Raw genomic sequence first — 27,450 nt, forward strand, 5'->3', positions numbered from 1 at the left:
TGTGCAGCATTTCAGTGACAGAGATAAGAGATCGGCACCAGCTTCTCTTACAACAGGCCTGCAAACCCCTTCCCCAACACAAAACCACGTTATCCTACAAGCCAGTTTTTTCTACCCCAGAGATTTTCCTAATTCCTATCTTATACCTGATAATGAAATAGCTCAAAACATAGGCTGCAGGAAAGAGGAAGACTTAGACTAAATTCATGCCACTTTCTACAGATCTTAATCTGACAACTGTCCTAGCAATTATAAAAGGTAGCTGCATAAGAAATGTAGGCATTGTGCCTGGGATAGCTGCCTGAATTAGGCCTCGGAGAGTTGAAGCATCTCAGTTCACAGGTGGTAGGAGCAATTCAGAAAACCTCTTCTACATCATGGCCAGCAGAGCGATCTCAGTGCCTACTGCTGTCACCCAGTTCAGCCCATATGCCTAAGTGCAATATTCACATGGAATATTCACCTACCACAGCTAGATTAATTCCCATTATTAATCAAAAAGGAAGAAATATATTATTCTGTTCTGGTTTAATCTCTGGAACATCAAAGGGTGGCCCAGGGGAAGAAAAAAAAATAATAAAACAATTTAAAAAAAGCTGTTCAATTCATGCTTTGCAAGGTAAAGAAACTAAGCCTCAAGACATGCTACTTTAATTTGTCAGCATACTACTGCTGAGAGCTTTCACTATAAAGAGCCTCCAGTGTGGTCCAAAACAATAACAGGGTATTTGTCAGGCAGGAAGAAAATCCAGAGTTTCATTATGTTGAGGGACACCAAAAAAAAAAAAAAAAAAAAAAGAGAGAGAGAGAAAAAAAAAGAAAACTGGAGAACAGACAGTGGAAAAAAAACACATTAATGCAGCCTTGTAGCAGAGGTCTGCCAATTTCAGAGTGAAAAACAAAAGGACTGTAACCTATACTGGATAATATCAGAAACTATAGTAAAAAAAAAAGGTTAAAAGAAATCATCCCTTCCTACCACATATTTATTGCTTGCCTTTGTTTAGACTTAAAAGCCTAAGGGCTCATTTTTTTTCCTCTTGATCAGTAGTTTGGGGGATTTTTTGTCATCATTTGGTACAAGATGTTGTTTTTCTTCAAAGAGCTGAAGTGGACTTCAGTGCAGAATGAAGATGTTGGTCACTCCAGGAGACAAAATTCCAAATGAATATGCAAACAGTGTGAGTGGAAAAAAGTCCCAATGAGACCACTCCAGCAACAGAGACGTGCACAGGCTCCCTCATAAAATGTGACAATCAATATAACAAAAATTAAATTCCTGCCAGCCCTCTGATAGATGTTGTACATGCCATGCCTGGATATTTCCTCTTCTTCCTCTCTGCCTTAAGAAGGGACATTGAGCAAAACATTAAGCTCAGCCTGTCAACAAAGATTCACTGGCTTGCTGACAAAGTCTACCAATTGCCAGCAGCACAATCACAGAGAGACAGCGAAGTCGGTAGCATAAGAGTTGCTCAAGAAAGCATCACTCGGACTGCTGGGGCCTCACCATTGTGTGTGTGTGCCAAAACTACCAGCTAATTGAGGTGGGAAACGACTTCTCAAGAAGACGGACACTCCTCCTGATCTTGATTAACTCCCTTCGTATTGTGGTTTACAGAAATATATCAGCGTTCTCCATCAATCTGCCAGCAAGTCTTTAACATATTTCAGCTTGCCACTTGGCCTTTCACTGTGGATAGGTGCTGCCACAGCTGATATAGCTTCTGCATGACATCAGGGAGCAGTGCTACCTCTTTCAGCTGGTGCTGACCTTCCCCCTTGGCAATAAAAATGAAGCAAGACAGCAACTTCAAAAACGATGGCATCCTGCAATAGCCATAGAAGATGTGGATTTGGAAGTGAATACTTTTCCTGTGTCTTCAAATCCTCCTTGGGACTGAGAGCAGTTGTAAAAAAGAAACATCAGAGACAATGTCATTGAAAAATATCGCTGTTTCATTGAACCCACCTCTATGGGCATTCATTGTCAAGAACAATTGCAACACTCTAGCTTTTAAAATTATTATTTTCTTGAAATCAATAGTGGTGTTAGGATACCTCAGTAGGAGACACTTGCATTGCACTCAAAACCAAAGCAAATACAAGATGGAAAGCAGTCACTAGGGCAGCCTGAAGGAGAAGGAGCTGGGGCTTACAGCTGACCATGGGCTACTTAGAAAGCAGTGCTGCACGCTCCTGCTGAGACATCCCTGTTTGGAGTACAGCATTACTCAAGTGCTTGTACTCGCTACAAGGCTCAACTATCTCAAGACTTCACAGCTCTGCAGGCAAAATATATTTACAGTTACAAAACTGCTTGAATGAAGGAGAAAAGGGGTCCAGGATGGGGAAAGGCATGCTGAAGGTCATTCTCTTAAAACTCTTCTGCCTTTAGACACTTCCGCATACCTTCCTTTCCTAGTGCACCTTCTTCTTTCTGGACCAACGTGTTCCTCTGCTGCCCCTGCTGCAGTTCAGGGGGAGGCTAGCAGTCTGCTCCAAGAAGAGATGGGGACTGAGGACTCTACAAGAGGGCACAGAGGTATCAGCAGGGGCTAGAAAACATGGCTTTGAAGAAAAGGTCAAAGGAATCAAAACATCTGCTGTCTAGGTTTAAAGAGACACAGAAAAGGGATATTTAATTTTCTCATTGCTTATCAGAATTGATGAAATAGATTAAATACAAAAAAGAAGAATGGCAACTAAATCCATACATTACTCAGATTCCTAATAAGCTTGTGACTATAACATATATTGGTTTCATGTTGGGTTGTCAGCAGAATGGCTCCTTATGGATATTCAGTCTTGTTTCTTTGGGAAAGACCTCCTTTTACTGTGTCTCTGTACAGCACCTAATTCAGTAAGACCCTGATCCAAAATGAAAGTCTGCAGGCAACAGTATGGAAGACCACTTAAGAAAAGCTAGCTAGCTTAAAATAGCTGCAATAATTTGCAGGCAACATTCTACTTGCTTCATCTGTCATTTGAGCATCACTAAGTCTACATAATGTTCAAGACTCAAAAGAAAAGCAGCCTCAAAAATCCACATTTGCTTTTTTCCATTACCCTGGAATTTAGGCAGTTGGCATTTGAGCTTTATACATACACATATGCCAGATCATTCAAAGAGATAAAGATCTACCAAAAAGCCTCAGCTAACATGCAAACAGCTAGTAAGCTAAATATTTTTTTTTTTGCTGTTTAAATATATATATATAGTATGTTCAGCAAACTAAAACTCCTTCCCATTTCTAACTGCAGCTATATAGCTAAATACTAAACTTTTGCCACCTTCACTACTACAGAGTCATGTCTTCCAGTTGTACCATAGGAGATACAACTATTTTTTCTCCTTCCTTCCCCAAGATGAGGACATACATGCAATTGGGTTTGCATGAAAGACATCTGCTGCAGTGCTCCACATGCTAACATTACTGAGAGAAGCATGCAGAGAAACATTAGCACACAAGCAGTGCACATGAAAACCCAATGGAAAGGCTTCTACTCTGAACATTTCATAATATATTTTCATAGTGGATAAATTAAGAGGTAAACTTCTCTGAGCTTTTCAGAGTAATTTTGTTGCCAGTAACACCTTAGGTGGGATTTTTTAATTATTATTATTATTTCTTAATGCAAGTATTCCTGAACGGCTTGCCTTCTTGTAGGTGACATAGCAAAAAGGTGCATAAATGATCATCTCTGGTCAATTTATAACCTCGTTGATCTGCATAAACAGACAGGAAATTTCTCACTTTGGAGAAGGACGAAACCAACTCGAATTGATTGTGGATCAGCCTGCAAATGCTGACTTTTTTTTTTTTTTTTTTTTTTTTTAAAGATAGGATGGGTTAATTTCCCAGTTCTACACAATTTATCTGTGCTGAGCTGGAAGAGTGTTGAGTGGGAAAGGGTTTCATTGTCCACTAGGGCCTTATGGCTCTTCAACACCCACAACTTCTGCCTCATGTCAAAGAAAAGCAAATAGGTTTATTAAATAGCTGTCAGGCCAAATGAGGCTGTACAGAGAACAAACAGAAGGGAAATTGGATTAGAGGCAGAGTACATGCCACACTAAACAAGGGTACAGATTTACAGCTTTCTGTGTGCAACTGCACAAAGAACTTTGGAGACCAGTTTTGGGGAGGGGGAGCCAAAGTCTGGGGAAGGGGCAGCCCCGGCAGGGCAGGAGCTGGGCTCCTCAATAGCTGGGAGGGCAGAGGTAAGGGTACCCCTGCTCTTCCAAGCTCCTGGCTGTATTTCTCCAGCAGCCAGCCTTGGTTTCCCAGTAAATGATTCTCCAGAATATCCTTTCAGCATGTAAATAGAAAGCTGCTATTTCCTGCTCCCTCTCTGCACTGAAAAAGAAAGTCATTGTTCGAGGTCGGCTTGTTTTTCAAGCCTCAGTTTGGGTGCTAATCCAGCCCTTGTCACGATAGCCATGACAAGCTTTCTTTGATGCCACAGTCATCCCGCTCAAGGCTGCTTGGGGCAGATTTGCCTCACACACGAGCCATTGCACCCTGAAATGCACGGCTGTGTTCGGACCCCACAGCAGGGGCTGCCCATGGAGAGGGATTCGCACTCAAAGATTTATGGCAATAACACAGAATTACTGCATACCCTGGCTGCCCATTTCCCCCAGGGAAGATGCCTTCACCCTGACCTTCCCCAGCCTAAATAACACCATCAAGCCCATCACAGGCAATAAGAGGGAAAAGGATTCACAGCAGAGCCACAGAGAATTAAACTTTCCCTGATAAAAGCTTTGGCTCACAAGCAGGCTCAGAGAGGTTGGACTCTTTTGCAAATGACTGATAGTTATTCCCAAGGAGACCCTGGCCAAACTCTCACTGCGGTGGAGGAAGTGCCAAAATATTTTCAGTTGTTTTTAGCTAGAAGAAAAGGGAAGAAAATCACAGATGTACTCATCAAAGGGACTGCTTGCACTGGTAAGGTCAGAAGGATCACAATGCACCAAGTGATGCAAGGAGTTAAGCAATTTGGGCTCAACAGCTGCAGACCTCAGTTACACGTGCAATAACTGGAACTGACTTCTACCTGTGTTGCTATAGCAGACTGAACTTTTGAGTGAGCAAACTACATCATCTCATTCAGAGCACAGTTACACACACACCTTCAAAACCTATGTTTATCTCCTCCAGCTGAGACAGAAATCAAAGGTCTACACCCCAGGTGTTTCTCCACACTGAGGTCCAAGTTCACATACTTCTCAGGCCTTCACCTCAGCAACCCACATCCAAACCCAAGCAGACAAGATGGGTTTTCTTGACAACTCTCTCCCATCACAGCACCATCATTTCAAGAGCACACCATTTTGCAAGGGCAGAAACCCTTCAGTGGCCTCCACACCATTACAGTTCACCCCAGTCTCTGTAACAGTGCAGCTAAACGCACTGCTTGGCTGGGCACTGACCAGAATATTTGCCTCACAAGTGTGCTTACAAACAATATTTTCTATAGTCTGAATTGAATGGCACTTGGATTTCTCCTGATCTGCTAGCATCTACTAGTAGAGTTTGTACAGTCCTCAGAAAAAGTAAGAAAACATGGGCAGATGGACATATAGGGTGAATTTTCTAAAACATGTTGTCACAATTTAGTTTTACATTTGAATATATTGCTTCTCAGCCAAAAGAATATTCCTACCTCTTTCCATCAGGAATGTGCATTAAGTGTGAGCATGTGCAACCCTGTACTTTCCTGCAAATTTCCAATTTGCCTTTTTCCTAGTGACTGTATCTTTCCATGTCTTCATTTGTGTAGCTTGAATTTGTGCATCATCCTCAGAGTTGTAGGCATATAGTGGCTGGTGGGTTTTCACTTATCCCACACAGGGATAAGTATCTGAAGGATCATTTGTCTTCAGATCAGCGTATATTTGGAGTTATTCTTGACTTACATTACAAGATTTTTCACTCTGAAGAGCATTCATGAAATCTGGCCCTGTGTACTAAATACATCGTCTTCTACGGCACACAGACACCTTGACATGATGCTGCAAGAAGGGCCTTCACTCCATGCATGGTCCTTCTACCATGTTCTCAAACCCAAGCTCATCAAAGTCTGAAAGGTTTAATATAGCTTAACAAGACACAAGTTTATCCATTTTCAGTCATCTACATTCGTCATCCAAGATCTAAACCTTGGCTCTTGCACTCCAACAGAAATCTTGAAGTCTAACAAATTAACCAGCTAAATTCTTTGATAACGACTGTATTAGCATCTGTAAGATTATGGTTGAAAGTTATGCATTTTTATGAGGAAGCTTCCAAATATTTTCACAGGTAGAGCAAGACAGGCTATATTCAAGAGAGTTTTTTTAATTTTCTTTTATTTCATTTTTAAGGGGAGAAGTGCAATCAGAAAGATTGTTTCACACTGGTTCTTAAACCCCTGATATCTCAAGGTCATAGCCTGCAAACACCGTTACAATTTGACTGCTTGGGTTGGATCAAGACCTGTGTTCTAGCTGACTGAAACAAGAACTGGTCTTTAGGTCCTCAAGCAGACACAATGAGCTTATAGGCCAACTAATAAGCCCATTCTAAGGATAACCAGGCCACCTGAAGGATCTTGCTAGCCCAGACCCGAGTGGGACTACCCAAGTAACATGGCAACATTCTTCCCTCTGCCTGGAAGCACCCCAGTCATCCGATCTCACAGTCAGCCTTGGCAGCCTCCCTGCAGCGCTGTGCCAGAGCGAGGGATAGAGCCAGGCAGGAGATGCTGTACGCCCAGCCCCCAGGGTGATGCTGGCATGCTCAGAGCAAGGGGACAGCAACCTGTCATCCCCAGCCCATTATCTGCCCTCCGAGTGACAGGCGCCTGTCAGCAGCAGCGAGGCAGAGTGGTGGAAAGTGCTGATCTCCTGGTCCGGGGAAGGCTCCTGCAATGCACTGAGCGGCTTGGGCTTATTGCAGAGGCAAGGTATTAGCTGCCTGTATTTCAGGCATGGGTGGGTGCCTCTCTGAGTTTAGTAGGTGCTGTCATAAAACACAAAATTTAATGTTGCAGTCACAAAGCCCCAAATCAGCAGTGTGCAGTGAGGACGGTGTGGTATGATGGAAAGAGAGCCCAGGCAAAAGCTGTCCTGGGTACAGCCCAAGGGTCAGCAGCTAGTTTTGGTTATAGGAAGTCACATTTCTTTCATCCAAACACGAAAACACAAAAGCTCCTCTCCTTCTCCCCACCCATTCAGCAGGAGCTGATGCTACTGTTACCAGAGAGCAGCTGGAAGTTTCCCTGCTGTACCACAGGAATTGGAAGCGAAAGGATGATTTTGAAGGCATTTTTGCAATGATTCAGTCACTCTGTTTTGGGATGTGCTTAATTTTATGGTCATATTACATGCTGATAGATCTTACTTTTTTATATTACTAACAGAAAGCATCAGTATCTCACTCATGAATTATCTAAACCATTTCAGCTCACTGGATAATGAAACATAAATTAAAGGGGGAGCTGATTAGAAGCCTGCTTGTAAAATATTGCACATGTGCCAGCATGGGCAAAAGAGCATTTCAGCCAAAAGTTGTAGGCTTTAGCTTGTTTGCTTGAAATAACATGGCTAGAACTACATGCACGTGAAGCGTTAAGTATGTGTTCCCGGGCAGCACACACAGGTACTAGCTGGAAAGTAGGCCAGTACAGGGGTAGAAGATTGTCCCAAGAGTGCAGATGTATACATACCTTCTTTGGGGTTGAGAACAGGAGAAGTCTGTGTTTGTTTATAACAAGAAAGATTTTGAGAAAGTTTGACCACTGGTAAAACTGTTTCCTCATCATCAGTAGTAACACTTATCCAGTGTATTAGGAGAAAATTTAAGCCTACTTAAGCTTCAACAGAAAATGGGTTAGGTTAATAGAGGGCCCTATTGAAAATGCCACCCATTATGCATACACTAATAGTGAATTAGCGACCGCGACAGTCAAATCAAAATAAATCAAATAATGACACAAACAGCAATAAATCTTGTATCATGCATCATTATGAGCTTTAAGTCTGGCGTTAAGCAGAAAATGTACTTAATTGAGATCGCAACAGAGCTTTCCTCAGAAGCCACAAAACTGATACTATTAGCATTACAAAACCAGTCTGTGTGGAAGAGGCCTTGCTTTTTCTATATGAATTAAAAAAAAAAAAAAAGGCAGATAAATGTGCCATTAAGTTACTTTGTGGCTTTGCCTGACCAGAGATTTTGCCTTGGGCAAGTTTCCTGCACAATCAGGCACGTGACAGGCCTGCAGACAAAAATGTTACGCTAGATATGTAGAGCAGATTTGACCGATTAACATATACTACAACATATAAGCAGCTATTAAAGTGTTTGCATCGCGGTAGAAGCAGCAGATTGATGTTCTTCCAAAACAAGCTTTAGAAGATGTCCAGTTTCTGGTAAAAGTACAGCAAAGAAAAAACAGCCAAACCGCCAGAACCCATTGACAGCCTTAAGCAACCAACCAAACCCAACCAGCTGGATGGAGACAGCTGAGTTTCAATGATCTGTGAAATTACCAAAGCAATGAAATGGAAGCAAGTGAAAAGAACATGGACCACAAGTAAAAATCCTGCAGAAAATTAAGGACAGCTCTGCATTAGCAGGTGGTAACACTGCAATAGAAAGGGATCTGCAGAGCCTAGCAAGGGGTGGAGAGAGCCCAATTTCCACACCACGTGTGGCTTAGGGGGTGCTTCAACCTGCTTTCCCAGGGTCAACACCCATCAGCTGGAGGGCATCAGGCACATCTTCAGCTTCCTTTCCACCCAGAAGAAATGCTTTGTGACCTTCTGGATTGCCCCACAACACAAACCAAAGTGTGCTAAGTGGGGACACATGGGAGAAGGACTTCAAAAGCACTTCTGCCCCACACTAACGTGCTAATGTAGATGCAGCCTAGCTTGTCTAGAAGTATACCTGCATTAGAGAAATTCTCTATTCACATTTCATAACATGACATTTTTCTTTCTCCAATGTATCTTCTCTTAAAGATTGTATGGATCACAGTATTCTACAATAGATACTACAAAAAAATCACCTTGGTGTTAATCTTCACAACAATACCCAAGTCAAACAAGCTGGAGAGAGCAGATTCTATCATTACATCTTTCAGAAAAAAAGACATAATCACTCAATTTCAGCACATCTGGGAGCTGGACTGGTGCACAACCCAGGCAGACAGGACAAACCAAGCTGCCGCACAGCACGGATGCACACACCCAAGATTTACCACCCAGAGCTCAGAGCATTCTTCCTACCAAACACACACACAGAGGTTTGCCCATCATGCTAACCAGAGCACCTGCACTGGTTTGCCATTTTCATGGCATCTTTGAAATAAAACACAAGGAAATCATCCAAAACCAGTAACAGGAAATATCTGTGATCACCTCATGGCAAGCAAAATTATTTCACTCTACTAGAAGTCACGTCTCCCCCCCACACACACACCTCACACACCTTTTTTTTTTTTTTTTTTTTTTTTTTTTTTTCCTAAAGAGGGACACTTTTTGAGTGAGAAGTAGTTTTAAAGAAGCACTGGGCCAAACTTTGCAACTTGCAGCCTACAGGTTCTTTAATAGGATTGTAGCAGTCTGTTATTTCATACCAGTTTCTACATTTCACGTAGATGCTACCAGACAAGGCAGCACCATTTCACACCATTTCCCCTAAGCAGCCAGACTGTTAGCACACCCAGAAGTCTAAACCCATACCCCAGAACTGCTGAAAATGAGACCATGCAAGCTACACTCAGCTCTCTTACAAGTTTTAGAGCAATTTGCTAGTCCCATGGCACTGAGAAGATTTAATACTCTGCTAAACCATCTGAATGTCTGTAAGGCGGTACTGGCATGCAGACCTACTCTATTTGCACCTGCAAATAGAGGGTAGGCTGTGGGTCACTGAGGAGGGATAAGCCTTCACACCAAACTGCTCTGAAACCTCTCTCCTAACCCAGTGATGGGGGAGTTTATTTCAAAACAGCTTCATTTTCTTTAGTATTATCTCAACCTACCTGCCCCCACAGACTAGATACTGCTTCAACTTTTATATGTCCAAAACCAAGAATATTTTAAAATTATGACCACCAGCTTACTCGTCAAGAATAAAGTGAATGTCCTAAGTTAGTTTACTTTACTTCTGTTTGATATGCAGTGTACCTAGTATTCAGCCTGTTGTGCTTCTGGGATGGTTTCAAGAAAAAGAGGTCCTGGGTGACAGACATCCCCTGTCCTTCACCTTTTCCCCTTCAGGGCTCTCTGGACCTTGAATTTAGATTTGAGTTCCTTTCCAACCAGAATCAAAAAGGCAAAAGGCTTTTTCTCTTAGACTTGATAGGCAAAGTCCCAGAAAAGTAAAATACTAACCTGTAGCTCCAGAAAAACACAGGACTGGTAGTTGTTTGTAAAAGCCTGAATTAGAGACTAGCAACTTGAGATAAGATAGGCAATCAGCTCTGACTCTGCCACTGCAGACTTCTGGTCTACTTGCAAGAGAAGACATGTCATCATTTCTCTTGACAGTCCCCAGGATTGCAGGGAGATTGCTTAGCAGTCACAGGAGGAAGGGGGAAAATGAAAACATGACTCTTAAGGAAGAATGAGGGCCTTTAGGAGAGAAGGTCATCGCTTTATTTTCAACAGATTTTGCTGTTGCAAGAGTCCCTTATGTAAAGGTCAGCAGTGGAAGAAGCGTGCAGAGAAAGGAAGGTCAGTTTATTTTTTGTACTCTACAGTAGTTACTGGAATACCTTTTTTTTTTTTTCTTTTAATCAGTTTTTTTTCCTAACCTGCTTGTGCACTGTGCACAATCTCACTGGCAATCTTACTGATGGAGACATATTCCCAGACACTTTGTGTAGCAAACCAGTCATGTAGTACATTATATCCACAGCTTGTCAGAATAAAACGGATAACAGGGTAAGTGTTAGCTGTACATTCAAGTGTTCAAATACCAAAGCAATAGGACGGGGGCGGCCGGTCCACAAGACTAGTTTGCTAGGAATGCTTCTGAGCTTTGACACTGCTCACGTTAACCTCTCCAGTGGTACAGCAGAGCCCTGGATAGCCAAATGCTGTCACACCACAACTCCCTTAGCTGTCAGCTGTGGCTGGCTCTATTTTAAATAGCTAGCTGGATGGAAGGTGACAGGAGAGGTGCTAGTCCATGAACAGATGTAAGCTGAGGCAGGACTCACTTACTTCTTTATTGTAGCTCACGTTTATATGCAAGCATGTGTCATTAATGAAATAAAGTATTCCACTACAGTTTCTCAGGTGGGTACAAAAATACTGCATGCTCACACCTAGTTATTACAGGCGGAACCTTATTCTGTTGTGGAGAAAAAAGAAAAAAAAAAAAAGTTTTAGGTAAGTTAGGATCATCTATCACAGAAGTTTTACTTGAACAATTCTTGTCTGTGTAGAGGGTTGCTGTTCTCGAACACATGAATCTTCTGTCATACCCTGAAGTGCAGTACGGCTCATCCATAGCCAGACCATTCACTAGAGTGGTATCAAAACCAGAAGACAGTGGTTATGTATCAAAAAGGGGTTTAGTGGGGCTAGCAAAGGCAGAAGGGCTGTTGGAGGCACTTTCCCCCATTAGTCCTGCCCAGTTGGCACAGCCAAAGCCACACAGAGCCCACGAGTCCCTGTCCACCTGGATGCATGGCCCCACATTTCCTAGACTGATAGCTGGAAGCTGGAGGTAGCTACACTTCATAAGTACCCTTCTGCTTTCTCTCCTTGTGACTCATGCCACCAGGTAAGCAGTTAATCTGCAGACATCCCTAACCCAATTCTGGGCTGCTCCTGTTAACTGTATTTATGAGAGCTCTATTGTCACCAAACCCCCTGCACCTGTTCCCAGACTTTTTAGTACCTTGCTCATCAAAGACAAATTACATTGGAAATTACTCACAGGAGGGTTCTCCCTTCCTCCCCGTTCTTTCAAGTGAAACATCTCCTCCTGCTGTGATGCTCTCTTTAAACCTGACACTATTCACAACAGAAACATAGGAAAAGGCTCATTGCAGCAGACCTTCTCCTTTCTTTCCAGAAGCGAATAAAATGAGAAGTTCAAAAACTTCTCACTTTTGGTCACAACACTCAGGCCAGTTTACCAGGAGGCATAGGTATGTTCATTCTTAATTTATATAGGCTTTCTTCTTCCTTTCCTCAAAGCAGTCCTCCGAAGACCACACAGTATGAAGCATTTGGATTTTTATTTATTTATTTATTTATTCATTTTTTGTCTCTGGAGCTCATTCTAAAGTGTTCCCACAGTTATTTTTCTTGCTTTGTGGTGCATTTCCTCTGTAAGCCTTAAAAGACTTGGCAACACAACTTCCCTGGCTGGTATAAATACAGCCATAGACATTTTTAAATCACAGAAGCAACCCTTCCTACTCCCCCTCCCTCTTCCCCAAAACCCGTATCTTGCAAGCATCTCTCTCCTCTTTCTGATGGAAGTAATTTCATTATTTTAAAAGCACTTATGCAACCAACAGAGCCGACACCGTGTGCGTGTGCATACACAAGCATCCCCAAGCATCAGTGATTGTGCCCTGTCCCTACTTTCTCCTCTCTCTATCCTTTATCAATATTAATCACTTTCTTTTACATTTTAAATAGGCACGGGGTTATATCCACTGTATAGATCTTAAATGTGAGTTTCTACCTTAGGTGGACAGGGCATGGAGAATGATGACTTGATATAAGTCTGGCTTTACCATAGAAGTTACTTCGTTTTAACAGATCTGTTCCTCTGACTGCTGGATTCAACCTACACATCCCTTCCCCTGTGCATGCTTAGGGATCTGAGTGGTTCCCCGACCATGTAAGGAACTAATTCTGTACTGTCACTTCTTCCCAGTTTTTGGAAAAAGTGTTTGTTGATTTGGGTTGGTGATTTTTGGTTGATTTTTGAAGTGTCAGGTTGAGACTGAGATCCTCACTGCCCCCAACTAAAGGCCAATTTAACTCACTGTATCTCAGGTTTAAACTCAGCACCCCTCGCATACCAGCGCTTCCTTCTGGAGCTATTTATCTTCTTGTTCATCAGTGACTTATTTCTAAAATCCAGTAGCAAACCTCCAACTAACAAAAACAGCTACCCATGCCCTATTTGCTCTGAAAGGCAGCATAATAGTGTCCCACTCAGAGACAATGACGACAGAAACAAAGTGACCCCCTCCATGTCACTGAGCCAGGGCAATCTACCAGAGAGAGACTGGACTGAGACTGTCATCCTAGACACAGCACTCCTACTGCCACACGTGATTATCTAAGTCCATATCTGATATCTGAGTCCATTTTCTCTGCTGCCCCCTGAAGAGCTAAGCATCCCATGGGTAAGAGAGGCTCTGGGGGTTTTTGACCCTTCTTGGTGAGACTTCTGTCAAGCAAATGATCCCAGCTTTGGGAAGGAAATTATTTGTAGATATCCAGGCAGCCTTTCCTACATTAGAAACAGCTGTACTTAAATGTGCAGGCTTGGCAGGAACAGCTTGACAGGCAGAAAGGCAAACTGTCACATTCAGCAATCCCACCTGTGTCTGATGGGCTATGGAAAGGAAGAACTCTGCTATCCTCCTCCTCTCTCCACTTAAGAAAGTCCCCTAATCTTAAGCCTTATTCCCCTGCAGAAAAGAAACATCTTGGCACCCGATGCCACCACTGAAAGAGGGCAAAGAGCTGTGTACTGTGTATCTTAGTATTCAATAATACTTGAGCTTCTTCAGGCTAGGGAATAAAGCTAGCTTGAAAACACAAACGACACAAAGTTAAGATTGGGGATGTTAAAGTTTCTTGTCACTTTCAGTGGACAACGGAAAATGATGCGTTTAATTATACTGATCCCTCATGCAATTCCTGCTTTCAGGTGTGCTTGGAAGCAAGGTGCTGGAAGGACTCTACAGAGGCTAATATAACAAATCTCTCCTCCCTCCTTTGTTCTGCTTTGCAGCCCTGGGACAGGGCTCGTGGCCAGCCTCTGCACTGAGTGGAGAGCATGATCCCCTCTGAGGATATCGAGCAGTGCTCTTCCAAGAGCCTTTGGCTAGTTGATGGCTGCAGTAACCTTAAGTGCAAGAGAGGAGCCACTGACAGTCATCATTCAGCACACCCTAGCATCAATACTCCCCTTCCCCTCCCATTACGCACTTTGGAGCCCATTAAGTGCTAACAGCTGCTCCCCGCTGCGTCCTGTTGTGCTCTGCTTTGCTGGGCTCAGCATTTCTACTCCAACCAGCCCTCCCCACTACTGGTATTCATTGTCTACTTGTATCCCCAAGCTTCATCAGGCTTCCTTTTTTCCTCAGTGACCATGTTCTCTATTTCCAGACATTTAGTCTGGGCTACATTAAGTACCTCTGAGTTTCCCAGGCCCCACGGAGGCAGGGAGCGGTGCTGGGGGCAGCAAGGGCAGGGCTGCCAACACCAGGCTTCTGGCTAGTTGTGAAAGACTGAGCCTTACAAGAGGAAAACTCTCATTCAATTACAAGCTGAGCTGGCATACAGTAATGGAAGTGAATTGCACACACCAAGGTGTGCTTTTGCCCTGAATGCATGTGACATCCCTACTGCAACAGGAGCCGTGGCTGCTGGAGGGCAAAGGAGATGCTAAGATGTTTGAGTCTTGCCATGGTTCTCCTAACCTTTCTTGTTATTTTTCAGCATGACTTCAAACAAGAATTTCATTTTCATGGAAACCATGGATTTATTGTTCTATTTAAAGAAAGAAAAAAAAAAAGAGAGAGAGAAAGTGTCTGTATGCCTCTCGTGCATACACCTCTACCTGCTCTCAGTAAAAGAAAGGATAGTAGAGAATGTTTCTTATCCCATCACAGACGAAAGAAAAGATACAGCAAATCAATAATGTCACTGCAGCCTTTAACATAAAATAATTCCTTCAACTAACTTTTTACAAACCCAAATGTTTTCCACCACCACAGAGGAGTTAATTTGCTATTCAAATTATCTTCCAGATATTACAGATACAACACAATTTTATTCTATAGCTACATCTTGTTTTTCTGAACCTATGTGGCCTCCAACAATGTCTTTGCTTATAAATTTTACATAGGCTGAAAAGACAAGCACACTGAAAAAGACAAGAACAAATTAGATAAGCAAATATTACAGGAAACAATCATCAGCCTGATGACTTGGACTCCATTTGGAGAAACATCAACAGAAGATCTGTGAGGGGCCTGCTGAGGAACAAGCCTGTAGTAGATAACAAAAAATCACAAACATTTAGCAGCACTCCTATAAAAGCAGCAGAAATTGGGGTAAAATCCTTTAAGGAAAACAAGCAATACCATGCTATTAGCTCATTTTCCAGAGGAAAGCTTGGCAAGGGAAGGCTAGCTGTGGAGTAGATGTCAAGAAGAGTAAGAGCCAGGGAAGCAATGGCAAAACAAATATAAAGAACTGCCTCCAGATGTTTGGGCAGATCCTCTTTTTCTCCGAACAGTTGTGGAGCAGAACTGCAGCTGCTCCTGTGTCTGCTCAAGATTTATATTAGAAATGAAAGCATCAGCATTTGCCTGTCCTCCTTCGGGGTGTGCTAGAGTCATCCAGGCTCCAGCAGAACATAATCTGCACGTGGAGGTTAACATGGTTGAATCAATCTGATCACGGATGAAAATTCAGCTGCTATCGATTCCCCGCTTACTCTGATTGCCCTTCCCAGGTCAGAATGGAGACCCATTCCATTGTTCAGTGAATACAGTATTCTGTTCACTACATCAATTACCCTGACCCCATGGGGTCCAAGAGCCTCCCCACTCACCCATTTACAGTGACAGCTGTCATGCTAATGAATCCACATTGACATTATAATTAAACCATTACACAAAGTGAGGCCTCACTCTCAGCTGTACAGCAAACATACAAGGCCACTTTGGAGAGGTTGCTTACTCAAATGTGGGATAATAAAATGAGGTATTCCCAAATTTTAGAAGATGAAAAATGCAATGGTGCAGACAGAAGCTGTGAGCTTAAAAAAGGATTGAAAAGCACAGGCAACCCTTAAATAAACAGCTTTTGTTTTCATCTTTGGAATAGTTTTTTTGTGAAGGTAGTTTAACGACAAATTAGTTTCCTGACAAGTCTTTTTGGAGCACATCAGGACAATGAGCAGTCAGAAGCACAGAAATCCCCACACCCAATACACTGACTTCATCTGATCTAGAGACCTCATATATCACAACCAGTCCAAATAAAGATATATATATATATATATGATATATAAAGATATATATATATATGTGCACCAATCAGTACATGTCAATATGTTGACTTGGACAAACAGTGGGCAGACTGGTACTATATTTATATTCTGATTGACAGAATCCCTTTGCTTTACAGGGGTACTGCAACTGCACCCAACCCACCATCCTTACAGAGTTCATTTACACCCTACACATGCTGATCTCTTCTCTCTGGGGACAGCAACAGGACCCGAGGGAACAGCATGGAGCTGGGACAGGGGAGGGTCAGGCTGGGGGTTAGGGAAAGGTTCTGCACCCAGAGGGTGGTCGGGCACTGGGACAGGTTCCCCAGGGCAGTGGCCATGGCACAGAGCCTGTCAGAGTTCAAGAAGTGTTTGGACAACGCTCTCAGATGTAGGGTTTGATTTTGGGGTGGTCCTGTGTGGAGCCAGGAGCTGGACTCAACGATTCTTGTGGGTCCCTTCCAACTCAGGATATTCTGTGATTCTACGTGTTTATATCCTCCATGCACATGTTTCAAGTTTGGCCATCGCTGACCAAGTTTCACCTTAGAAAGCTCTTTCTTTTGTGTGTGGTAATAGAGCAGGTGAGTAGAGAGCTCCATATTGTACAAAGGGCTGTTGCTCTTCAGGCTGTAGACCAAAATTTAGGTTGAAGGGAGAAAAACATTGAGGTTTACCAAAAAAAAAAAAAAATCTTTTCCTCTATGCACTGAGTACTGATCTTCTGAAATACTATCTTACTTGTATATGGCAGCTTGCTACATAAGAAAAAAAAAAATCAATAGTGACTGATAGATTTCTTTTATTTCTTTTAAGGAAGCACAAACTACATGGTGCAATAGATGCACAGTGCTCATCCAGACACTGCAATCTGCAGGAGGCACAGTTGCAGAGAACATGGGGGTAGATGGTTTAACAGTGTGAAGTCACAGTCTGGTGTCACCAGCTCAAAAGGGTACTGTAACTATGTTTAATTTATCAGAAGTCTCTCAGTGAACACCAGAGGTTTTTAAAGCTGTATTTTATTGCTTTTTGTGAATACAGCACGTTCAAGCATAGGGATAAGACTTGGGATGTTGCCTGCTGCTATCTGGGAGAGAGCTGTCCTGTCTGAGTATTGAAAGCACTCAGCGCATCTCTATATCTTAAGCTTACAGATCTAGCATACTTAAGGACACTGCTGTCCTTCACCAGAAGGGATTGCCTGACCTAATTTTGAGACCTTTGTGGTTATCTTGAAGTGATTTCAGAACCATTAGAACAAAGAGGCATCAATGATTTTCTGGGACCATCCACACTGAAAGTGTTTAGCAGAATTCAACTTACCCACATGAATCATACCCATATGTACCATATAAGCAAATATTTAGACTCTAACATCATTAAAGATGCCTGAAATTCTCCTTGCTTTCTTCTAACAATGAAGGTCGTAGGCTTCTGTATATATAATGTTAAAGCTGTTGCTTCCAAAGCAAAACCTCTGCAAAAGAGCCAGAATCTTCTGCACTACTACGAAAGGAATAAAGAAGAAAGAAAAAAAAAAGAAAAAAGAAAAAAGAAAACCGAGCTTCTTATTTTTAATTAATTTCCCTTCATTACTGTTCTCTGAGGAAGCTAAGAGAGTAGATTCAGAATTTAAGTAGAATAAAAATCTATCCAGAAAGCTCAATTTTACCTAAAATATTCAGTCATCCTACAAAAGATGTTGATGCAGAAAGATTAATTTTCCCTCATTGAAAGGGAATAACTTCACTTCCAACTGTTTGTATTTAACAATCCTGATAATCATTTATTTCTTCCCTTCAGCCCCTCACTACAACGAATTACCCCATATCTTAAAGTAAGGAGATGAAAAGCAGAAAAGCATACAAGGAGGACCAGAGGTAAGCATTCACAAGTTGGGAAGTGCCAGAACCATGGCTTCCCAGCAGCCCTTAGATCAGGCCATAGGTGTTGATACATCACGTCGCCTTTAACCATGCAATTGCACAGATACCGTTCAGTACCTAGGGTACACACTCAGCTATAGGGGTATATGCAGCAGTCATTGATAGAAGAACACTAATAATTTATTTTTATTTTTTACAAATCACAGGAAGAACTGAGAAAAGGCACATCGGGGCTATCAGGTGACATCGTGCAGTCTTCTACACAGATGGTCAGAAGGGCTAAAAGTTTTAGATCCCCATTATCATATTAAGTCAGTCCAAAGGAAACATTTAGTACTGGAAGGGGATATAATCTAACAAACCAATGGGCAACTGGGAATCAGACCTTGGTCAACAACTTCAGGAAAAGGTTACACTTCTGGTCCTACTTACAATACTGTTGCTGCATGAACAGAACAAGATCTTAGGAAAAAAAATATAGGAAGTCATCATAGTTCCTTTCCCTTCCCTAGGGCTATGCAAGTCTACAGAAGCTGAAGACTGCCTATAATGTATGTTGTGTTATTCTGGTTTTCTAAACTGTACTTTGAATGATAGATGGGAGGCTGAAGCAGCTGATAACAATGCTAAATGGTGAGAGAACAAATATGTACCAGCAGCTCAGCTGAAATCATGTAGCTGGCATAGAGATGGGTTTGGGCTGAGAAATAGATGAAGTGTCCCAAGAGTGTGTCAACCCCAGTGTCCTAGAAACAGTTCCCTTTTGTAAAACAGATTTTCCATGGGGAAGGGGTAGAGAGAGAAGGGAGGACTTTTTTAAAAGCTATGAACATTATCACAGAATCACAGAATTTCTAGGTTGGAAGAGACCTCAGGATCATCGAGTCCAACCTCTGACCTAACGCTAGCAGTCCCCACTAAACCATATCCCTAAGCTCTACATCTAAACATCTTTTGAAGACTTCCAGGGATGGTGACTCCACCACTTCCCTGGGCAGCCTGTTCCAATGCCTCACAACCCTTTCAGTAAAGAAGATAACTAGAAGTTATGACTTAACGAAGGATGAAATTATTATATAAATAACTGAAGTGACACGAATTAGGTACTTGCAATCAGATCAGCCTGCTCCTTTGTGGCAGGGGAAGCTGGGCAAGTGGGGAGGGCATCTGCTTCCCCACTTCATGGTACTTCTCTATGCCAAGGGCAAGCCCACCAATCATTTCAGCAGGAATTTAGGTCTTTTTTTTAAAAGAGCTGTGACAGAGGTTTTAACAATGGGATTCCTCCCTGCCACGCTCTGCATGCTGCACCTAGACAAAAAAGGCTCAGGAGCCCAGTTAGGTCCATCTTTGATCTTGCAAAATCAGCCTGTCTTTCCTGAAGCTTGAATCAGGTGTCAGACTCCTTTGTGAAGATTTGTCCCTTGCAACAATTGCATTCCTGTGCGTTATTTCCTCAGCGCAAGCTCAATTTCAATGTGCGTATTTCTTGGTCGTATCTTCAAGAGATGTGTTATCTATCTTCTGAGGGGGCAATTTGGGGCACCCCAAATCCACAAGTACTGCCAGATCACAATATGAACATTTCTCCCTATAAGAACCTCTTTGCATGTGGATAAAACCCAAAATATATGTGTGTGCATATATATATACACATATATATATATAATGTATATATGTGTATATATATATATATGCCAAGTATGTATATATACCAAGCTAAGTATTTACAAGTGCTGGAAGCCTTACTAAAGAGCGTTTCCCTCTGCCTTAATATATTTAGTAAATAAATTGTGATGGTAGGAGACATCAACCAAAACAATACAGAATTTCACTGAGAAAGTTGTAGCAAGACTTGAACAGAAACCTTAAGTTATAAGGAGGGAAGAGTTGCAAAGACTTGCAGATAAGATACTCCAAAAAATAGATCCAAACACAAGTTTGTAGCCTTGTTTTTCAGTTCTTTATATTTTAACTAGCAATCTTCAAACAACACTTACTAATTCAGCATGTTTATATAATGCCTGAGGCCTCTGGATGCTTCTGGACTAGAACTGACGATAGCTGGATTTGGGCATTCAGTCAAGATAGAGGCAGAGAATAGTCAGATTGCTGAAAACTTTATGTTTGCATTTCACCATTTTTCCTCTATTCAGTCTTCACATTGAAGGGAAGCAAGAGCACAGAGTAGCTTTTTGGTGCCCAGTCCCTTCTACAGATGAGTCCCAAAGATCCCCCCAGTGTAATCCCCAATGGCTGCAATTTTACAAGATCCCTAAGGCTCTTCAATTACCTTCGCTGGCCTGTCAGGACTCCAGCATCTCAAATTCAGTTAGCTGGGGTTTGGACCTCCGCCAAGGGCCAGCCTTTGCTCCTAATGACAGCCAGCTGAGGGGACACTGAGAGGGGCTGAATTCAATTTGCAGGCCCTCTAATCTGATTAGGGGAGCAGGGTTTTTATTTTCTCCAAAGTTTGCAGTAGCCAGGATGAATGATGGCCAAAGGATGAGCTGTCAACATCAACAAAGGCTTGGAGACAAAAGAAAAAATAAGGGGGTATAATTATTTTTTTTTTTAGAAAAGAAATGAATCTGCTCTGATTGACAGCACAGCAAGCTGTTGAGTGAATTGTTCAGGTGACAATGTTGTGTTTGCAGAGTGTCACTCTGTGTGGGCTGTTAAAGCAGGAAAGGATCCAGCTACCAGGCAGATGTCAAACTCCAGTGAGAGCCTTTTTCTTTTTTTCCCCCTATATAGATCCAGTGTCCAACCTTTCTAATAAATATTACACTGCTGTCCCATCCTAGTCTAAAACATGAAGTAGCAAACTGAGAAAATGTTCCATGATACCCTTACTCAATTGCAAGAAAATTTATTATATAGCCACACACTAATTTTTTCATTCCCACACATCTGAGAGTTTTGCCTCGCCAGTGAACTTGAGCATCACTCAGCAAAAGGCAAAGTCTCTGTGCATTAAAGCTTTTATGCTCAATGAGTGTTTCATGTACCCTAACTGTATTGTGAAGCAGAGAAAAGTCTAATACAACTCCCCCACTGTTTTTATTTTTAATATTTGAACATCTTACTTTTCATAGTAATATGGCATTCTATATGGCCCTATGCTTCCTCTAGCAATAACCAGCATGCCACATTCAACATTGATTCCCCTGTTAACTCTACACTTGTTTATTTCTATTTGCTGAAGACAGATCTTGGAGACAATTGACTCAACCTTTGAACTCCATCCACCCCAACTGGCACAGAGTACACCTGGACATGAATCCAGTAATTCGCAACTTTCAGGCTTCGTAACATAACAATCAAGAACCATACATTTGGTGTTTCCATTCAGAACGTTTTTGTGGTCTACAGTTCCATAAACCATAAGCAAAGTGAACAGATTTGGAGAAAGATGCTGGGGGAGAACCCTGGTTCTAGATCTGACCCTCCAGTGTCACAGCTTTATCTACTTGGATATCTGAGTGAAGCCCATGTGAATTCACAGCCATGACAAATGATTCACGTGACAGTGATGACTTCAGATATCCATGAGAACTTTTCCCTTTACCCCATAATATCCACCAGAGTTACTTACTACCACTTCCTGTGAACACAACTGACAGAGCAATAAGCATCACAGACAGTTTGGGTACCAGACTTGACCATGAGACACAAGAGCCTGGGGGAGCATCAGGGTAGGACTGGACACCACTGACACAGCTGCTTTATCTGGGAGCAGGGCTCTAAAACAACCAAGCAGAGAGTGGTCACGTACCAAGAGCTACGTGCCAGCCATAGGAGAAAGAAAGCCCAACATCCTGCAGGCAAGCAGCACTGCAGTCTTGTGAAGGGGCAGAAAAGCAGTTGTATTACTGACCGTGTGTGTGAAGGCCTGAAAATGGGGGATATTCATTCAGGTGTCTTAGAAATATAGAATAGAATCATAGAATAGAATATCCTGAGTTGGAAGGGACCCACAAGTACCATCGAGTCCGACTCCTGGCACCACACAGGTCTATCCCAAAATTCAGACCACATGACTGTGAGCATAGTCTAAATGCTTTTTAAACTCCGACAGGCTTGGAACCATGACAACATCCCTGAGGAGCCTGTTCCAGCACGCAACCACTCTAAAAACTAGGCTCCACCAGTTTTCTGCACCTTGCACATCCACAAGTTCTCCTGAATTCTACGTGTCTTGCTTTGGGGGTGTGTTGGTTAGGGGCAAGGATTAAGCTATCCATTTTAACGCTCTGTGGACATCATCACTGGAACATGTTGAATCCACACAGCCAGTATGTGAAAGACAGTAATTTTTTTAGGTCAAAACATTTTTCAAAGGCCCTTTCTTGTTTCTGTACATCACTGAAACCTCACCATCCAGTCAACAGAACACCTCTAAGTTGAAATCTTTTTATCTGGTTTCCTAAGGGAGTCACGTCTGCTCCACAAGGGGTGGACACAAACACTTTTCTTTACAGAACGGGCAACGGTGGGAACTGGGAGAGCGCTGACCTGGCACCAGCCAACTGGCACAGCAAGATCATCGTGCAAGGAGCCCCAAACGGGCCACAGCCAAGGCAGCAGTACAGAACACACGACTGTAACAAAGGTTGGAGTAGAGGACTGGAGAAATTGAGGTATTTTGAGGAATGGAAGTTACAGGGGAAACGGCAGCATGGAGGCAGGACACATTCAAGACTAAGCAAGCTTTGATAGCTCCTTTCTTTAAGGAGCTTTTTGCTTCTGAGATAGATGCATGTGCACCCCTGACTGTACATAGACAAGGAAGAGCTCTGTAACTGGTAATGCAACCACACAACCTAAGGAAGCTGAGAATTGACTGGGAAGATCAGAACTCTTTTCTTCCCATCTAGGTCTAAAAGCGAAATGTGCTGCAAAATGAAACAAGTAAAAAACTCAAGAAGTATGTATGATGGAGAAGGGACTGCTGCTAGAACCATACAGACAGAATTGAAACAAAGGGAGTATAACTCTCCTATTTTTTCCATAGGAAATAACAGGTGTGCATAAGCTACCTTTCCAGTGGGGGCTGCTTTTGCTGGCAGTTTTGACTCATTTTTGCCACCCTGAAATGTTTCTGGGCACTCACTTCAGGTAAGATTTCCCTTAACTTAGTAGTTTGGTTCAGGGAGAGGCAATAAGGGGGTACCTCTCTGCCTCATGCAGAGCTCTGACATCTCCTGTTCCTGGGAGCACAGGCCTAGCATTTCAGAAGTACCTTGTCGTCATCATCAGGGCTGTGCTGGCTGCTTTTGGCCAAGTTTGAAGCCTCTGCAAAAATAAATTATTGTTCACAAATGCTCAGCTGGAACTTATTAGTTTGTCTGCAAAGATCCCTGATGGTCCCTTGCTCTAACCTCCCTCAGTTCTTGCATTCAACCAGATTATGCTGTCTCCACAGAACATCCCAGGGCTAAAGGGCCAAACAAAATGTTTCTTGCAATCATTCTTCCTGCAGTCTTTTCTCCTGTCTATCTGGGGCCTCCGTGGAGCCAGACAGAAGAGCTGACAGCAGGAAAACCGCCTTTGCTGTGCTCTCCGCTTCCCTTGTTAATGTTCTGGCAGAGAAGAATGAGAGCAGCCTGACAAAGGTGCAGAGGGGTGAACAGGCTGAGGGGCAGAAAGAGAGGGGAAGATGAAGCTCAGATGAATGAGGGAAGTACATAGGAAAGGAGACACGAGGAATACAGGAACAGATGTGGACTCAGAGGCAGGAAGGGCAGCATCTAAGAAGGACAATGTTGGAACAGGAGGGGGTACAGAGCAGCCACACTGCCCTGCTCCAGTCAGTACCCCCAAAATATTGCCTTTCCTCCCCTGCCAGAGGATGCCTGTGAACATCTTCCTGCCCTTAGCAATGTAAGAGCAGTAACAGAGCTCTGACCTCTTGTAATTTACACCATGAGCTCAGCCAGTGCAAGAACCACTGCACAGGCTCACAGCTCCCACTGCTGCTGTAGGGAAAAGGTGGGGAAACCAGTACAATCGTACATCATCACATTTTACCATTCTCAACCATGGTTTAAATGCTATATTAGTAGGAAAGAACAGGTATGACGTACTGGAAGAAAGAAAAGACTGTAAAGCCAAGCTTTAATATTAAAAATTTCATGTTAGAAAGGCGCAGAATTAAGAAGTCACCCACTTTTATGGCAAATAACCCCATTCTCTCTCAATCTGAAGCAGTCCTGTTTTCCAGAAAGAGATAACCTTTGTTTCCATATAGCGTAATACTATATAACAGCAAAATAGGGAATCCCTTCCATGTCTTGGTGAGATCTTTTGGTCTAAGCCTCTTAAAAGCCCTTGCAATGACAATACCACCTCTGCTTGTCCATTCCTTTGCAACTTTTCTGAGAACAAACTGACCAGTAACAGGTTATTTGCTTCTGTATTGGCATCCATCCATTCAAAAATATTCATAGAAGTAAAATTACAGAATATAAGCCCTTCAGTAACATCACAAGTTCGATGCCAAGTTGCCCATCAATATTGCAGATGGATGGAGTCTACCTCTGGAGTCTAATGCAGTTATAATACTAATAAGCCAAGCCAGCTCCACTGGATACGGAATGCAGATAAAAAAGAAAAAATCATGGAGCATCCTGGGAAGCCTATGTATGACAAAACTTCAAAAGATATTGCATATGTTTACATCTTGCTTGAAGACGTTAATGCAGTTACACCATGGGAACATTTGGCCCATTATTCATAATATCCAGAAGAAAAAGAGTAACACAGTTAATTGAAAGCCTTGTCAAACTGAAAAATTAATTATCCTCCAAAGATTCTCTGTCAAACTGTCTCTTTCTATTTGCCACACAGGGGCAACATCAGCAAAATAGCTTTGCAAGTCCCCACTACCAGCAAATATATTATGTACAAGTAAAGAATGCGGAAGGAGCCAGGTCAGGAACTGTGTGATGAAGAACACTTGTCAGAAAACATCTACTCCAAAACCAAAATTATTTGGGAAAGGTATGGCAAAAGCATCAGACGTTGCTGTTTGAATGTGGCTACCTTGACTCCAGAGGGAAGTTGCTGGGAGGCAGAAAGGGTCACCACAGAGCTACAAGGCAGCCCAGCAGCCCAGGCACTTTCCCAGCTGGGGAAAGCACAGGCTCTACTTTGAATAAAAGCAACCAAATCTGCACTGAAAGGAGGGACCATTGGCTGTTTTAGATTCCTGCTCTCTGTAAACAGTCCAGAGACCCTCATCCAGGGGACAGAAACCAACAAGAGGGTCTTTCACGCGTCTTTAATTGCTGCTGGATGGTACAGTCATTTCATGTCCATCTATATTCCTAACCAGGAAAGCAGCTCAGACCAGGCTCCCACACCCCAGTTCCATGGCCCCTTTTCCACAAGGACACAAGAGGAAAACTACACAGAGCACCAATGGCAAACACGGATGGCTCGGCCCAGTGGCTATCTGCATGCATCCAACCAGAAGCATTCACTTCATTTCTAAGTCTTCCTCAAGCCTACAGTTTCCAATCACCCAGGTATTTGTTTTCTCCCTTGCCACACGCTAGCCTGAGACAGAGAGAGAGCAAGTCCCAAATGCCTATTAAAGGCCCCAATCTACCAAGCCTACAGCATAGCTAGAGTGGAGAAAGACCCCTGGCTTTTTTCACTTGCGCCACATTATCACAGAAAGGTGGATTAGAAGTTATCTCAGTTCTGCTTTCTTTCAGAGCTCCTTGGCAACACAGCCACCAAGATATAAATATGCACACACAAAAATTTGCAGCAGGCATGTGTGCACATGCACACACAATCCAGTAGGCAAAAGCATTTCAAGGCATGGAGCAGATACGGCCAGGAAGGCAATGGACTTCTGGAAATTCGGGAAGAGGAAGAAAATAAGGGAAATTTTTCTTAGCCTCTTTCCCAAGTTTAGCTTTCTAAAGGTTAAAAAAAAAAAAACTGAAAAATAAATAAGCTTATAGCTGTTCTCCTAACCATTAATAAGCTGCACACAAGTTACAAGTGGCCAGTCACAGCTGCAGGCCCACATTGCATAAAATATAATTTAAAGGAAAAAAGTCTAGCTCCAAATAATGTAAGGCTGACAAAGGACCAGCATAACCCAAGTACTCAATAGTACATTGATTAAACAGACATAGTCAAGACATATCCCCAACCCTGAAAGCATCAGACAAGTAACATTTCACAGTTCAGTCAGCATTTCTCTACACCTTCTGTGTAGCCATTGGCCCTGGCTTTAGTACAAGCACCAAAGAAAACAATAGCTTGCTGTTGCGATTTGTGTCCAGCTATGGTAAGAGCACAGTACAAAGATACACACCAGGCATGCATGCAACAACCCTTAAGTAGTCTGTGCAAGAGGAAGATCCAGCACACTGCCATCCCTCACCATGCTAATACCCGAGAGCAGCAAGCGACCTCGCCACACCACAACCCTGCACACAGTAGGCAACACCCCTCACCTCAGCACATAGCACCCCCAAAAGATTTCCTGAGTAAAGGCCAAAATAAATACTGGTCACCACAACCTTCTTACAGCCTCACTTTGGTCCTGGTCAGCTGTGGGGGAGAAGGCTCTCCCCTCCTCCTTGAGTGTGAGTTTTCTTACAGGTGATGTGCATTGATGTGATCACACGTCTGGAGCAGATACTTTTTGTCCTTCATCAGGTGGGATAGGGATTTGGTGTTATGTTTCAGCACCTTATGGCTCATAGTTCAAGCCAGAGCTGAATCTCAGTCTGCTCCCTAATGAGCAGTACTGTGTTGGGACAGGGCAATTATATCAAGAAAGTCATGCTGGGAAGTTCTTTGGGTTTTTGCAAGCTCTTCCCTCACTGTGAACAGGAAGGGACTGTTTATCAGCTGCTCCTTTCTTTATGTGTGTGCAAGCTGTTTACATATTGAATGTTGTGTAATAAGATTAAGAAATATTTATTCTGAGATGCCCATAATAACTGTTCTTAAACCAAGAGCCCAGCTAATTGTGATTCAGATTCTGGAAACACTTCTATGGCTCAGCTTTATTATTATGAGCAGCATTCCTGAAGTCAAGGCAGCTCCTGTGGTCTTTGAGGAAAGCATGAACATGAGAGTTTGGAGTTGCAACTTTTAACTCTTCAAGTGGAACACATTCATTAGGAAAACCAGGTCCCAAGAGGGCAGACAAAGGGAAAATCTTACTGATTCTGGTTTACTGACAGGGCTTTTTAGATAGGGAAGAATCAAACAGAACCAATTTTATTGAGAACCAGACAGACTCTTGCTCTGTCAACTGG

General features: G+C 42.7%; 1 long non-coding RNA gene across 1 annotated transcript; it reads right to left on the bottom strand.

Annotated features, from left to right (window-relative positions):
- Positions 1-1,043: 1,043 nt before the first annotated feature.
- On the bottom strand, positions 1,044-26,725 carry LOC311432215. Its single transcript, XR_014689901.1, has 3 exons — positions 26,638-26,725; positions 2,413-2,527; positions 1,044-1,900 (listed from the first exon to the last, which is right to left on the bottom strand). It is a non-coding gene; the product is annotated as an uncharacterized lncRNA (long non-coding RNA).
- Between the last annotated feature and the right edge of the window lie 725 nt (positions 26,726-27,450).

Source organism: Aythya ferina, assembly GCF_964211825.1.
Source record: "Aythya ferina genome assembly, chromosome: 2".
Taxonomy (NCBI): domain Eukaryota; kingdom Metazoa; phylum Chordata; class Aves; order Anseriformes; family Anatidae; genus Aythya; species Aythya ferina.